Raw genomic sequence first — 15729 nt, forward strand, 5'->3', positions numbered from 1 at the left:
TAGAGTGGTATGGAAAGTTCAAGACTTGGCATGTTCATGCATGACAAAATTGTCTGAAATTATTGATAAAAAAAATATCAGTCAGCAAAATAACACAGCCGCGTAAACGGGCGAAATTGTTGTCTATCTATTATTTCCTACAGTAAAAAGCTTCAGCCTACGTAATACTTAGCTTTCTGAAGTTTGTAATTCAACAAAAAAGGTAGAGAATGTAATGAGATTGTCACCAAGGTGGAAATCGAATCACCATCGATAATAATTTGTACTTTTGCTTATTTACATGGCGAAAGAGCTACAGCGTAAAAATGAGATATTTACCTTGCAAAATACAAGGCCATCGGTTTTTGATACAGTAGTACATCTGAACTTCGCAGTAGAACCTGATATTCAATTAAAAAAATACAAATTACGATGCTTTCAGTTGATAAACGGGCGGGCGCCGAATTCAAGGCAGCCATTCATTGTTGTTTCATCAATGATTCGAGTATTAAACAGGTTTGCTAAGACAAGCAAAGCCAAGGCAGTCTTTGTGACATGCCGAAGAACTAGAAAGAACGACATTACAACTCACCTGAACGCCGAAATGCTGTCAGGGCGACTGTCTGCAAAAACGGTGTGTCACACCTCGGCCCACGGTCGAAACGAAGTCGAAACGATACACTCTGCAGATAGTACGTCGTGTTAACCACCCGAATATTCCTTCAAGAACCCAGGGCCCCGTGCCCTTTCGTTCGTTTCTGGTCTTTCCTTGTCTTTTTGATCTTTTAACGCTTTGCTTTCGAAGAAAAAAAGGGTTTTTTAAGTGCCCGGCCTGAAAAAGCCTTAAAAGTGCTAAAATTTCACCATTATTATTTTCACATTTTCCCGCCGCCCTTGTCCGTGTGTGTCACGAAGTATCAGGAGGCCTGGTTACTCAGCATCACGTCAGCAAGTTCGTTGTCGTCTCTCATTCCAGTACAGATAGCTCACAGAGGCAGCACAAGGGCTGTTTTTCACACTTGAACGGGCTACAAGTAAGTAATTTTATTCTTTTAATACATTTTTCTCTTCATACTGGGCAGTAGTTGATAAAATAGTACACTTTTGTGCGAATATATTGCATACGAACGGTCAAACTAAACACCACACGAGACGGAGTGCGATTTGCAAACCTGCTGCCACAAAATACTTGCTGGTTGCACGAAAATGTAGCCAATGTACCGGTTTCATTTTTAACAATATTTGAAAGATTTTTATCTAATTTACATCACTTTGAGCAATATTTTCAAGTTGATCTGAGTTCAACTTGACATAAGCTTATTCTTGCTCTTTAAATGCATTGGCAAGAGCCACTGACGTCATCTTTGGATGAAGAGCTCCGTAAAAACTAAAATCTTATTTTAAGACCTTTCAGCTAACCTCAGCACCAGAACAATAGCTGAGGTAACTTCTCAGCTATTGTTCTGGTGCTGAGGTAAGATGTAACGTCTTAAAATGAGATTAAGTTTTACGGAGAGTTTACAGCTGACAACATGACTGTAATTATAACTCTGGAACCTTGCAATGACAATGCTGAACGAAATAAGAGATTAGTCAGAATTGTTCAGTCAATAAACTAGATAAATTCAAATTAACATTTTTTTCAATAATAAGTGTTCTTTAATAAGTGTTCTGCTATTAAATGGCCTTGCATTAATGCAGGACCAGTAACAGTATACAGTATCAATAAGCTCGAACCTGGGTTAAACGATTTCATACAAGTCACTGTATTTTGTTCACCCAACCTAAAGTTGCTGTCTTTGTTCACAGGAAATATATGGCAACACTGATTGAAAACCTCTTACGTGAGCCATGATTTTAGAATGGTTGAAAAGAACCTGAGTAAATTTAAAGGTAAGTTTAATCGTGCTGAAATATTGTCAACACTAGCTCACTTTACACACCTCCTGTCCTTAAACTGCAGAGGTCCGATTTTTGGACCGGATAGGCCTTCTGTTTACACAGGACCGTTGTGGAACCGGTCCGGAACAGATCCAAAACTGGACCTGCTATTTTGCAGGTCCAGTTATGGATCCATTCCGGACCGGTTCCAGAACGGTCCTGTGTAAACACCTGGATCGGTTCCAAATGGTTCCATGTAAACAGGTCCGGTCTGGTTCGGAACAGTTCCGGACCGGTCCCGTGTAAACGTAGTCTCACACTAGACATTATCCACATCACTATGACTATTGCCAAGGTTGTCAGAACTAAGTATATCTGCGTCACCACCAGTCACTGACTGCAAAAAATTACAACATATTAAAAAGTGATTTAAATTTCCATGCGAAAATAATTGTCAGTAGTCAACATTTCAGCATCATCTTGATGCCATTCTCAAGACTAAAGTAAAATTTAAAAAAGTAAATTTGAATTTTCTATAAATTATAACATAACTATTAATGAAAATAATCTCCTCAAAACATCAATACTTGATCAAATATACAGCCCATGAAGAGAAGGGCATGAAAGAATGATCACCACAGGTTAAATATATAAGGCACTCTCCCAATCTGAGAACCATAACAAAAAAGCAGAAAGGAGTCAGAGAATATGCATGCTGATACTGGTACCTAAAGGGGAAAGTTACTTTCTGGTTACTACAGTGGAACCTCGATTTAACGAACCTTTATATAACAAAGTCCTCGATATAACGAACGATATTTTTCATCCCAGTAATAGCAAAATATATGGAAAAGAACCTCGATATACCGAACACATTTTGCCAGTCCCTTGGCCCTTCGTTATATCGAGGTTCCACTGTACTGCTTACTGGTAAGAATACTTCATCTCCCTGGCTATCAGTTTTTGAATCACCACAGGTACATCATGCCCCACTTTTCTCTTCTTATTTGCTTGGCTATAATCCTTTATCTTATCTAGTATAAATATTACCATTTGTTACTCATTGTCCATTTGTCCTTTGTTACTCATTGTCCATGATGTCCTATCATCATCCAGGACAGGTTCTTGATCTTTGTTCAAAATACAGTTCATTGGTACTGGAACCTGGTGCTAATAAAGGGATTACTTGCTAAACTTCTCATATAGCCAAAATTTAATTTACAATGTAGCTGTTAAAACAAACAACCTTAGTATCACTGTTTTTTGAGTAAAGTAGGTTTCTCCTTATCCATTATAGTGGAACCCCATTAATACAGACACCAAGGGACAAGCCAAAATGTCCGTATTAATGGGGTGTCCGTATTAAGCGGGGTCTCAGAAAAAAATCACGGATACATGTTTTATCAATACAAAGACGAAGGCAAACGTCTTTACAGCAACAAGACATTTTATAATAAATTGTACTGTAACTAAAACAAATGCAAATTTTTTTGAACTCCAACTAAAATTTATAGTTTTTACGAAAACCTTACGATCTAGTCATACACTCGAGGAAAACTTTATTACAAACTCATCAGTGGAAAAATGTGAAAATTTCACAACTTAACAATAAACAAAAATGAAATGCATTTTAACAGCAAAAGAACGTTTTCTATAAAGTTTCCTATATAACTGGATCTCTGATTGTAACAAATTTATTTTAAAAAGTCAGTAACTTTGCTTTGTATGGAAGCTTTTAGCTTGTGATACAACCAATACAACTTGTGTTTCGACATCGTTTTGGCCTGTCGAAAGTCGCGTGAGATTGAAGAATTCGCTTGCAGTAAAATCCAAGATGGCTGCTGTTACGTTTCGCCGGCGTTTTCGTCTCGTAGTTTGCCGATTGTCCTCGTTAATGGCTTGTTTTTCCGCGAGATGTTTCCCTTGTGGGTTTCCAAAGGCAGTAGTCAATCATCATAGATAAGAGTTCATCCATTTCCTTGTTAAATGACGATTTATTCGAGCATAACAAATCCGAATGATAAACAACTACAAATAACTACACGTGAGGTTTGACCGGGCTAGTCCCAGTCTACTCGATATGACATGACACGATCAGGCTAGTCCCAGTCTCTATAAAGGTTGACCACATATTTCTCTAACCAAAGTGGACTGAAGATTTGTATTTTACATGTATTTGCTGTTTCTGTTAAATTTTCAGTGGTAAGGTTTCCTGTCAAGTCCTCTAGCATGGTCATGGCTTCTCTCATAGACTTGACTTTCACTTCCTTAGCCTGGGAATTAACCTCAGTGAGATCATCATCACTGTCTTTGTCTTGTCCTGGGTCTTGTGAAGACAATGCTGATAGATTGGAGAAAAATTCCTCTTCTTAATTGGTGCTTAACTCTTTACATGTTGGCAAAGCAGAAGTTGCTGCTAAGGCTTCAACTGCTGAAGGTATATCTGAGCTAGACCTGGAACTTGCATCACACAACAATGAATTCACCTGCACCAGTTCATCTGATTCGAGCTCCTCAAATGGATCAAACTCCAGGTGTTCCGCAGAAAATAAAACAAAAGATTTGTCTGCTGAAAGAAAACCTGCCTTTACGAAACATTTCTTGATAGTCTATTCTGACACGTTTTTCCAGGCTTGGCCAATCCACCTAATGGCTTGTAGTAAATTCACAGATAACCTCTTACCTCTCTTACCTTGTCCCGGCCCTATGTCCACTTACTTAGGGCTATTGCCATGAGTCAAGTCTCTTACCTTGATTTCAATCGATTCATTGGTTGTATTTCGCAGTTGATGATCAAGATCAATAGACATTCCATTATTACTGCCTTCTTGCTCTTAAAACAAAGTCAAGAGCTTTCTCTGCCCTTTCAAAACTGAAAATTTTCCAGAAACACTCAGTTATAAGATGCACCATGAGTTGGAGAGTTGAAAAGATGCAGTGTTCAATTTAAGAACAGTTCCCCTCACAGAATTTGAATGTTTGAATGTTGTTTATACTCCTTGGCACAATCTTTGAGTAAAGGGGACTGTTGATTAAGAAGTAAATCCACATTCTGTCTACGGTTGTATAAAATAATTGTCAAGAGGTAAACTATGAAGCTTTGACAACTCACTTAACATTGTAGATGCTTTTTGAAGTTCTGAACTTATTGCTTAACCAGATGGCTTGCTGCTTTTCCATGCCACTGGGGACGGTGACTCCACAGCTGAATCTTGCGCTTGCAGTTGCTCGACTAATTTTCTTAACTTGAGTTGGTCTTCACTGCCTTCCGTAGCCAGCATAATGAGCCGCTCTCCATCAATCTTTTGTTCTGCAAAACAAAATAAATTTAGTTTCTTTTAAGCTACATCCTGCTGTAAGGGGATTAAGAAATTCTGACCTTCCAAATAAACAACAAACTTTGTCCCTTTTAACGTGGTGCAACTTATTTTTATTTGTGTATTAGAACAGTTTTTTAATACAATAAGCTTGTGGCAACTACATGTACTTTACAGAGTCACACATGTCAAAGCATAAATAAAAAAATTATAAATTAGTCAACTTTGTTTAACGAGGGTTGCACGTAACAGTCTTGCAGAACCCTCACAGCAAGGACGAGAACCAACAACAAACTAAACCCACATATGACGCAAGGTCTGGGAATAGAATCTGGGCTACTTTGGTGGAAAGTGAGCGTTCTCACCAGAAGTAGTAGTGGCGTCTTTATTTATACAGGGTAGCACTTAATAGCTATAAAGTTAACAAACCCGTGGCCCTCCTATTAACAAGTATTAAAAAAAATAAGATATACAATAAAAAACGGATATACACTTATATTTAAGAAACGAATTATCAATCAAAAAAATAATTATTAAAAACTAATTTTATAATCTGTATTCAAAATTAGAACTATCTTAAATTAAATAAATGGCATGCAGTGCATGCAGAAGCGATGACGTTTCACAAAGGGTCTAACATAATTGAGGGCGTGATAAAAACTGTTATCCAATTGCAGTGTACATTTTTTAAACCTAAGAAGCAATGTTAGTGATTGTCTAAACAGCATAGTTAGGATATGATGGAATTCAAATAAATACAGAATTAACAGTAGTTATAAATTCACAGGCCAAGGATGCAAAGTTAATAATACATTTTCTTCGTAGATTTGCTCAATTGAACAACAGTAGATTGCGTTATATTGTAGTATGTGACTTCCGATAAACGACATACGATACGCGGGAGTCAGCTTAAAAGCTGCGAGAAAGGTCAAATGGTCTCTTGCCCACCGCGGCCCTTATTATTATAAGAGTTAGAAATTTCTGTCTACTAATTGTAATAGATCCCATCATATGTAATTAGTCTCTTTCGTTTATACATTGTAGTGTTCCATTTTAACTGCACGGGAGTATTTTGCTTTTGTGTTCTACGTGGCGATTTCTTGTTATTAAGTTAAACTTGATTTCTGTTCGACCGAAACAGACAAAAAGATCGGGTCGGTCTTACGATGACAATAAGCGATTTCCTGACGTCATCGCTTAAAAATGGTCAATAAATTGTTGTTTTCTGAAAATTAAACTGCAAAAACTATTCTGAAAACTGTTATGTGAAGGTTTTTTATTAGCTCAAGCGGCAGGCTGTTCCATGCTTGGCATGTTTGAACTGCAAAAGTTCTTCCTCCTTAAAAGAAGGGCAAAGTAAGTTGAAGTTTGAACATCTCAATAGCACCACTGTGCTATCCCTGCTCCCCAAACTCCTATATTTTCAAAACAGCCTGTGCATGTACAGAAGTTTTTGTGGTTAATCAAAACTTAGCATTGCGCCTGCATGTAAATTCATTAAAGCAGGCAACAATTGTTTCCATAGTTAACTGAAACTAGGACTTTGAGTCTTGTTGAGGTCATCAATCTACGGAGTCTAGCTCTTTGGTGCATTTTGTGATAACATTCCCTTTCCAATAACTCAGCTTCACTTCCTCACTCTTTTAGAACGAAAAAAATTCACAACCACTGACTTTTCCCCCTGATATTCTCCAGATGGTCACTGACAGTTTCAACAGGATTTCATGCTTCTGTAGTGGCCTACTTAATCAGATCTATATGCATCGTGATTGAGGTGAGACTTCTACCCTTCATATTCTCGAAAACTTTAGCATGTACACTGAGGACAGATACATGTTTCATTCGCCAAATGTCGCAGAAAACTTTGAATCAAGTTGTCGGTTGAGATGTGATAGAATATTCAATACATCTACTCTTCTGAAACTGGATAAGGAGGTTTAAAGTTGAAATTCATGTCAATCATGGTTGGTTTTGGATTTTTTACTGGACTGGGGTCCTGAATGAAGCTATCTTTGGTAGCTGCAAATATACAATGAAGCAGCATATGCGTTGTGGTGTATCATGTAAAAGTGCAAATTTGTTGGTAGATGTTGCATAATTAACAAATAGATTCCATTTTGCCGTGCGTCTGTTCAGTTATAGATCACAGATGACGTCAAAATGTGGTAAGAACAAAAAAGTGGCCCACGAGCCGCTAGGCGAGTGGGTCACTGTTGTTCTTACCACATTTTGACGTCTTCTGTGATCTATAAATGAACAGACCCACGGCAAAATTGAATCTATTTGTTTTATATAATAAAACTCTGATTTGGACTATGAACTCTGATCACGTGTGCGAGTCACACCACCGCGTGACGTCATCTATGCGTCTGTACTCTGATAGATCATAAGTAACAACCAATCATAATGTGCGTAGAATTCAGGTTATTATATAAAATGGCATAGACAATACAATTGTTGGAAAGGAGATTTGCTGCCTACAAGTTTCCCTTTGGTACTAATGTTTTCAATAAGAGAGGCCCTTACACATAGAAATCAGCATTACAGCAAAGAATTAAATGGACAAAAAATCAAGGGAGCTAGATGTCACATTAAACTGGCTAAACAAGATTGTTGAATATGCTGTGAAAGGAAACTTTGGAGCATTTCGAGATAATATAAATATAAGTAGATATGCGAGTAGCCTTGTTGTTTAACTGAATGACTCACTTTATCCCAGATTTCACGATTAACACGTTCTAAGAGTCTCACAGTTAGACGGGCTTGTCGACTTGCCGAATTGTAAGCTTTAAGTTTGGTGTCTGGCAATTTCTTAGACCATGGGTTTGTAATAGAACCTGCCAGTTGTTTGTCCACAGTCGGACCCGATTCGTCTCCACTGGTCATCTCCATCTTCTTCTGAACCATGGGAAGCACTTATTCCATCTCTGGAATAGATTGGGCAGTTGTTGGGGTCTTTTCCACGGGATTGTATTCATCATTTAAGTGGGCGTCCTCCACCTCAGTCAACAGTAGTTTCTCGTTTGAATCCGTCATAATCAAATAGCTTTCAGAAAACGTGACCAACCGCTTTGGAACTATGCGAGCAACTGATGGCTCAGGCTACTCGCACATATCTCACGTGACTCACTAGTGAGAAGGACTGGTGTCGAAATAGGATTGATGGCGGTAGACCTGACAAACTGCTGATTTTGTCTGGAGTATCACTCGATGAAATTGCCAAGTCTAAAAGCATTGACTGCAAATGTTGCACTCCATTTTTTTCAAATGGAGAGGATGAACAACCTCTTTATCACAAAAAGTTCTGATGAGAGGCTCCAATTCTTGTCTTGATTTCTTGCTTGCAATAAACTGAGTAACTTTACTTCTCTGGGGAGACTTTTCAAGGTCGGGAAAATCTTATTCTTGAAGAGGGGGACATGGGGGTTTGCGGTGTTGCCCATTTTTTTTATGCGGTGTTGCGGTGAATAAAATTAAATGTTGCGGTGATCTCAAACCCTACAGTGTGCGATGTTTGTGTTTTTTAATCTACGGTTTTCGGTGAAACGAAATTATTAGCGGTATAACGGTTTCTTGTCTAACACTTGCATAACTACATTTAGCCTTTGCCGCTCGCTTCACTCTCGTTACCCCACTCGCTTCGCATGCGGAACCCCACTCGGGAGCCTGTTCGCAGGCTAAACTACATTTATCTCTGTTATCTTCGTTAAATACTGTCTATTTAATCTTTAACCCAATCCTAATACGTTTTTATTGATAAGTAGCTTGTTATATTGCGGTGACGGTGTTTCATCAAATTTTCCTGTGATGATGCGGTGTTTATGTATTATTTTTGCAGTGTTCAGGGTCCCCCCGTGTCCCCGTCCTTGAACTTTAACACCTGCTTAGCCATGTCCAGTCTTTGTCGGTATGACCAAGGTTTCCACTTGCAATTTGGCATGTTTCCAAATTTGCCATTTAATGTGGTGCAATCTGCCTTTGATACATTGGCAAAACTTGACAAATAACTGGCAGAATTGCTAAGTTCTCCATAAAGTAAACAAAGAAATGTCATGTCAGAGGGAACCAGTTCAAAGGAAAAAGTGCACCCCTGATACAGTATAGGCTTTCTTCTCAATTTCTTTAATTCAAGAGGCTACAATCTTGGACAAAACTAGTTGACACATACGGATTTCACGCATTTTTCGCTAATGACTTGACTTGCAAGCGGGTTAAAATATCTTATCTCCCTCTCCCCCCCCCCCCCTACTCAACATTGTTTCTTGTGGTTTGTGGCTTGACAGACTTTGTTTTAAAAACACTAAAGCATTACCAACATTGAAATGGGGGGAAGGGGCGTTGCGAAACTGAGATTGTAGCTGCTTTGTGAAAAGTCTAACGGCAGGTGATCTTCTCTGCAATTAGCCCCAAACAAGTGCAAATTCTCATTTGGGATTGCAACTCTTGCCCCCACATTAATGAAACTCACTAGCTTCACTCACCAATACAAGCTCAAAATTGAGCCCAATGTTCAGTGGCCTACGATAAATTCAACATTTTTTTTTCTTCTGACAGTTATTTTGATCTGGCTAGAATTCTAACCTTGGACTTGCCAGCTACTTTTGCAAAACCTCGTACTGAAACAGGATTGACACATGAAACAATCTTCAACACCACACTCCATTTGGGGGAAATTCCCATTTTTCCATTTTTTAAGGTTCTTGCAGTTTGGTAATAATGTTCGTTGCAATTAATTCAGGGGTTATGTTCTTAACTCGCTGGACTCTTAAGGACTAAAATTCCTCTTTGTGGGATCATGACTCCCAAGGCTTTGATGTCCAGTTCTAGGTATCCAATACATGGAATCTCTAGTCCATTCGCTGCTGTAAGTCTTAACCAATTTGCCAGTAGGTAAAAGTGTTCTCCCTTGGGGGCAAAAGTGTTCATTGAAATTTTTTTCTGTGATTGGGGATACTTCGGATCCTGGGTATGTTTACTCCACCCAGTTGCACTGTGGCCACTTTGCACTCTCCAACTGCTTTCTCATACAACCTTGCCATACCATAATTTGAGTCACTGTTGCCCCCACCTGTCACTTAGCTCCTTGTGGCAGAGGGAGTCAGTTTGGCAACTTGTGAGGGCATTGTCTACCATGTGGTGGTCCCTTCTTGACAAACCGGACATGCACCATCCTGGTCGCCACCAAGAATCACCTATCTCACCAGCTGTCAATTTAATCTTAAGTTTCTTTCCAATCTGGAATAAGCTTTCATAATCTCATTGCTCGTGACTGCCTTCTTGAATGAAATACTTCTTGATACTACCTGATTTTTGTACGCTTTCCGCATATTCCCTGTTGACACTTGCAACAGCTTGAAGGTGATGTAATGGTGGATTGAGGAAATTAGGGAGACTTTCTGTGGTGCACATATCTTCGACTGAAATGTCTCATTTCCAGTTAAAGGAAGTCCTCATCCACATAAGAAAGAGCATGTCATGCTTTTCGGATGCCTTTTTCTTGCTCAGACACTTGGGTTAACCACACCATGGCAAAATGATCTCACTTCTTGGTTTGCTGTGTTTGGGTAAAATGCAAAAATCGACCTGCCAACAACAGACGTCAAGCATGGCTCCCAATTTCCCATTGCAGCGAGTGAGTTTTGCTTCTTTTAATACCACATTTTACCTGTACCTTACATTGTCATAGAATGTAGAAAGAGCTATAGCAAACAGAGTACTATCGCTGAAGTTAGTTGTTTCAAGATGTTCTTTACAATATGGGTGAAAAGTGTAGAAGTCTGCCTCCAATGTATGTCTGTAAGCTTATAAATGTGAGAGCTTACATACAGAGGCATAACAAACAGATAACCATGAATATGAAGCTTAAGGCTGATATGGAATGTACTGAAGGCAAGCAACTTTAATGTAAGGGTTTCATTTGCACTCAGCTACTTGGAAAACTGAAAGCTTTTTTAATGGAGTGAAAACGTATGCTTTTTGTTTGCACTAACAGACAAATGGAATTCTTCTTTTTGCATTATTTTCAGTTGTTGCGTCTCCTCTATTAGGCATCTGCAAAATGTTAATGCAGGTGTTAAAAAATAAATGCAAAAACAAAAAGAAAAATTGGTCTTTAACAACCTCAAGGATAACAAAATATTGTAAAAGGGTAAAGATATGACAAGGATTTAACCACTATTTTTTAATTACCTACCTCTGTGCTCCCAGAGCTTTGTCAATTTCAATGGCCTCATTAACAGCCCTATGAAGTCATTTGAGGGGTTGTTATTTGCACTGGAGTCTCCAAGGAAGTTCTGACTGTCTTTCTTTGCAGCTTTTGAAGCTAGTCCCTGGTCATTTCCTTGGGCTTGTATTCTTGCTTTCTCTGATGAGATGCTACTCTTCTGATGCTTTTCATAATGACATATTTGCCTTTGCAAATGGTGCCATAAAAAGAAATTGACCACTTTGCAATCAGACTATGGTTATGGACTATATGCAGGAAATTATTGTTATTGCAGTTTGCATAAGACAAATTATCTTTTTAACACAATCTGAATATCTGTATTATCGGGAAGGAAATGCCCAAAAATCTTACCTGCAAACTAATGGGCCAGTCCCTTTCCATGAGTGCACAAGCGTGATTTAAATTGTCTGCCAAGTCAACATTAGCTACAGTTTGCCTGTCACTGCATAGATCTGAAATAGCATCCAAAAACTTGAAAAGGCTTTCCTGTTGCATCTCCCCTAGCAAATCTCTGAGGCAACGCTTTCGAGTGGTATTCTATGGAATATCCCATGAGTCACTTGTATTTTTAGTGGGATATTCTGTAGTATACTACAAGAACGTGTTGTGTAACTATTTTATACCATGCCATAAAAAATATGGTTACTAAATCTCGTCGAGAATAAGATTGCAGCGCACAATGGGAAGGTTAAGTTGTATACCGTCGAATATACAACGGCTCTCCTGAATTCTGATTGGCTGTGTTTTCTATGGCATGGTATAAATGATAATATCGCCTTTATACCTTTGGGACCATTCCATCTCAATATCAATTCTCGCATGAGTCTCTTGAAGATTCATCAATTTCGGCCGTGTTTTGCCACCCAGTTGAATATCTTTTTAGACTTCCTACACTCACATAATCCTCTCACATTGAGAGATATTAACCCTACATCAATATTATCATTGAAAAAGTAAACTTAGAGAGAAAAAGACATGAAATTGAAATTGATATAAATAAGCATGCATACAATAATGAAAAAAGCACAAGGGGCTAGACACATAGTTAACAATAAAACTAAGATGTGCGATTAGCATTTGCGGGTTTGTGAATTTTGATTTCTCCTGAGTAATTCAGAAAATTAGTAAAGCAATTTTCCATCAACTTCAAAATCCTCCTAACTAAGTAGACTTAAAACCAACGTAACATTGGCTATAGCAACCCTTGGTGCCTTCTTATCCAGAATTAATTAAAATTAAGACAATTGTGTTATAAAACACATTCATTTGTTCCTTAAACACGTATCTCGCGTTTCTGATTTTCAGAGTTCTTCCATTGAATTTTGCTTGTGTGCCACTTGCCCGGGCCTTAAGCATGGCTTTGATCAGGACTGATCTTTTGTCCTGAATTTCACTGGGATAATCCAAGGTTATATAGGCATTGGGATAGTAGAGAGATTTTTTTTATCCTTGTCTTCTGTGCAAACGAAACCCACGATTATCGTCCTTGGGTTGATTTACCCATTCTGTGCATGGCGTGACATCTCATCTTCCTTACAGTTCTTGCCTGACCTTTAGGGAATATTCAGGAAAATGAAATTTCATGTCACGAATATTGTAGGACTTTTTCCTTCTCTTTCTTTATTTGGGTTCTCAGCTCGTTGACTGCTTCTTTAAGCGGCTAAGGCAAACGATAAGGCTTTGTTCCTTTCTTTGAGGGAGTTGATTTTGCCTGAAGACATCCTGACAGCCTTTTCTTTATCAGCCAGACAACTTCATAGCACCTCATCTCGAAACTATCAAAAGTTGTTTTCCATTTTTTTACAGAGAGAAGCAAGGGTATCCATAATTGCATTAAGTGGCAGTTTCTCTTAAAGCGGTCCATCGCATTTCGGGTCGGAAAATACTTTTCCCTCAAACTTTGCCCAGTGAACTATCTTAGGTTGTAAGTAAATGCAACGACTTTAGTTTTTGGAAATATGTTAAAATATATTTTTTAGAGCTCTCGACAGTGAAGGCTGCAAAAGGCCTAACTGTTTGAGCTTGGCCAGAACGAGAAATTTCATAAGTTGACGAGCTCGCCGCTCAAAAACAACCAAACGCACCAAATTATATTTATTATTCCTAAGTTAAGTGGTTCTTCAAAGGTTGGAAACGCATGTTAATTTTGATATATTTTGATTTACGGGTCCGTGAAAATTTAAATAACAGCAACCGTTAGATCGCTTTTTGTAAACATGCAAAAGTATGGTGTCTTCGCCGGCCTTTATTTCACGAGTCCAGACCAGACTATTCTAAATTCCAACTGAATCCTACTAAACAGATGTTAGGAAGCATAGAAATATAAAAATACCTTGCACTTTTTATCTTCCTTTGCCACAGAGACTTCGAACATTTCATGCTTATGCGAGTAAGTAAGCTCATTTGCATAGTGTGTATGAAATACTCGCATAAGCACGAAATGTTCGAAGTCGCTGTAGCAAAGGAATTTAAAAAGTGCAAGGTATTTTTATATGGTAAATAACATGGTAAATAACAATGACATAAGATTGCTTGCCGTCCCTGCCTGCTCTTCCAGCCTCTTGATGCTGGTCCAAAATAGAACGGGCTGGCCCCCAGTTAATGATGAAGCGAACATCATGGAAGTAAACGCCCCTACAGAGTGTTGTCGTTGCAATTATTACTTGTTTCACCCTGTCACCCTTATGAACAAGTCAAGCCAATGAAAACAATAAAAACTAAAAGAAAGGTGAATAATATATGAAAAGCTTACATGCTCAAGTCAATTTTTTTTTTTTTTTTTTTTTTTAATTTTATTTCATTTATTCAAACAATGTAATACAAAATGAAAAGAAAATTACATGCAAAAGGAAAAACAGAAACAAATTAAACTAATAATAACACACTGTTTATAACTAGTGGGGATACATATGAAACAAAAGCCGTCAGTAGTGACCACTGATGATTAACAAGAAACTAATACTACTTACTTAAATAAAAAGAAATTACAGCAAGGTTTACAGGCTAGGTCAAGATAAAAGTTACAGTTGAAAAGAAAGGGACGTTAATTACAATTTGACTTTACATTTAAGTTTTCTGACGGATATTGATTATTCAGTACATGTTAACAGACACACTGGAAAGACGTTAAGGAGGAGCGCATTTTTCTATTTTCCATTGCAGCAACATTTTTCTTCTGAACTCTTGAAGATGGGGTTTTCTTTCAAGCCTTTTACAGTTATATAAATACTGTTTAAGGTAAATGATGAACAGGTGTAATCTGTGTTTTGTTGGGGGATCAGACACCTGATATGCGGCAGTAGCGGTAATATCATTGAAAGTTATCTGTTTACTCGAAAAAAAGAAAGCAGAGCTATGAGCTTGATTAAACCAAGCAAAAGCGTCCGACAAAAAGGATGTTGTAATGTTACAATCTAAAAAAGCGTGTTCAATCGAATCGGGATTTTGACAAAAAATGCATGTTGCGTTATCGGCTAGACCATAGTTTTTAAGTTCTTTCTTTGTAACGATTATTCTATGTAGTAGTTTGAAGGAAAACTGCCTTAGCTTGTTATCTCGTGAAGATCTATAGATGAAAATTTGTTCTTCCATTCAGAAAAGTCTTCAGGGAACTTATCTTTCCATTTTTTGATACCGGTAGGTACAATGTTGCAGTTTTCATTGAAGAGTTTATAGTAGTGTTTGCAGCGCATGTTTGCCAAATCTAAAGTTATTTCCGACCCAGCTGGAGAAAGAGCTATGATGGTCGAATACAGACTATCTGAGGACGGCTTATAGTCTTTAGCTTTCTTTTTTAAATTTGAAGGAATTGCTGCAATTAACTGAAAGTAGTGTAAATAGTTTGTCTTAATCTGAAATTTATTTTGAAATTCGCTAAAAGACAGGAAGTTTCCGCTTGAGTCTAAGAGGTCTTGTACAAAGTAAATCCCTTGGTCAAACCAGGTTTTCCAAAATAAAGGTTTATTTTCTATAGTTATAGTCTCGTTATTCCAAAGTATATATTCGCCATACGGGAAAAGGCCTTTACCTTGTTTTAATTCCTGAAAGTAAAACAGAAGTTCTCTGTAAAAGAGAGGCATTTTTTGTCTATGGAGACAGGATTAAAATTACACCGGAGAAGAAATGACAAACCCCCATATTGTGAAAGGTAGTGATTTGGGATTGCTTTCCATACATCTTCAGAGTTACTCAATAGTCTGCTAATCCAGGCCAGGCGTAAAGATTTAACAACAGTTTCAAAGTTGACAAAATTTACACCTCCATGCTTAAGCGGTTGGTACATGACAGCTCTCTTGATTTTATCTTTTTTGTTGTTCCACAAAAAAG

The 15729-nt window shown here is 38.0% G+C and overlaps 2 long non-coding RNA genes across 5 annotated transcripts in view; one reads left to right on the plus strand and one right to left on the minus strand.

The window, feature by feature from the left end:
- Positions 1-629, minus strand: part of LOC144648681 (uncharacterized) — a 20537-nt gene extending 19908 nt beyond the window's left edge. The window contains exons 1-2 of the long non-coding RNA XR_013569728.1: positions 572-629; positions 319-380 (exon numbers count right to left, since the gene is read on the minus strand). This is a non-coding gene — a long non-coding RNA (uncharacterized LOC144648681). The remainder of the gene's footprint in view (positions 1-318; positions 381-571) is intronic.
- Positions 630-958: 329 nt separating this feature from the next.
- The window catches only part of LOC144652343 (uncharacterized), a 54921-nt gene continuing 40150 nt past the window's right edge, over positions 959-15729 (plus strand). For 2 of the 4 annotated variants that reach the window (XR_013570489.1, XR_013570490.1), the window contains exons 1-2: positions 960-1013; positions 1789-1872. This is a non-coding gene — a long non-coding RNA (uncharacterized LOC144652343). Of the gene's footprint in view, positions 1014-1788; positions 1873-4060; positions 4234-15729 lie in introns of those variants that run through there. The other 2 variants (XR_013570487.1, XR_013570488.1) reach the window with 2 other exon arrangements.

This window comes from Oculina patagonica, chromosome 4 (genome assembly GCF_052425735.1).
Source record: "Oculina patagonica isolate OP01 chromosome 4, crgOcupat, whole genome shotgun sequence".
In the NCBI taxonomy this organism is placed as follows: Eukaryota; Metazoa; Cnidaria; class Anthozoa; order Scleractinia; family Oculinidae; genus Oculina; species Oculina patagonica.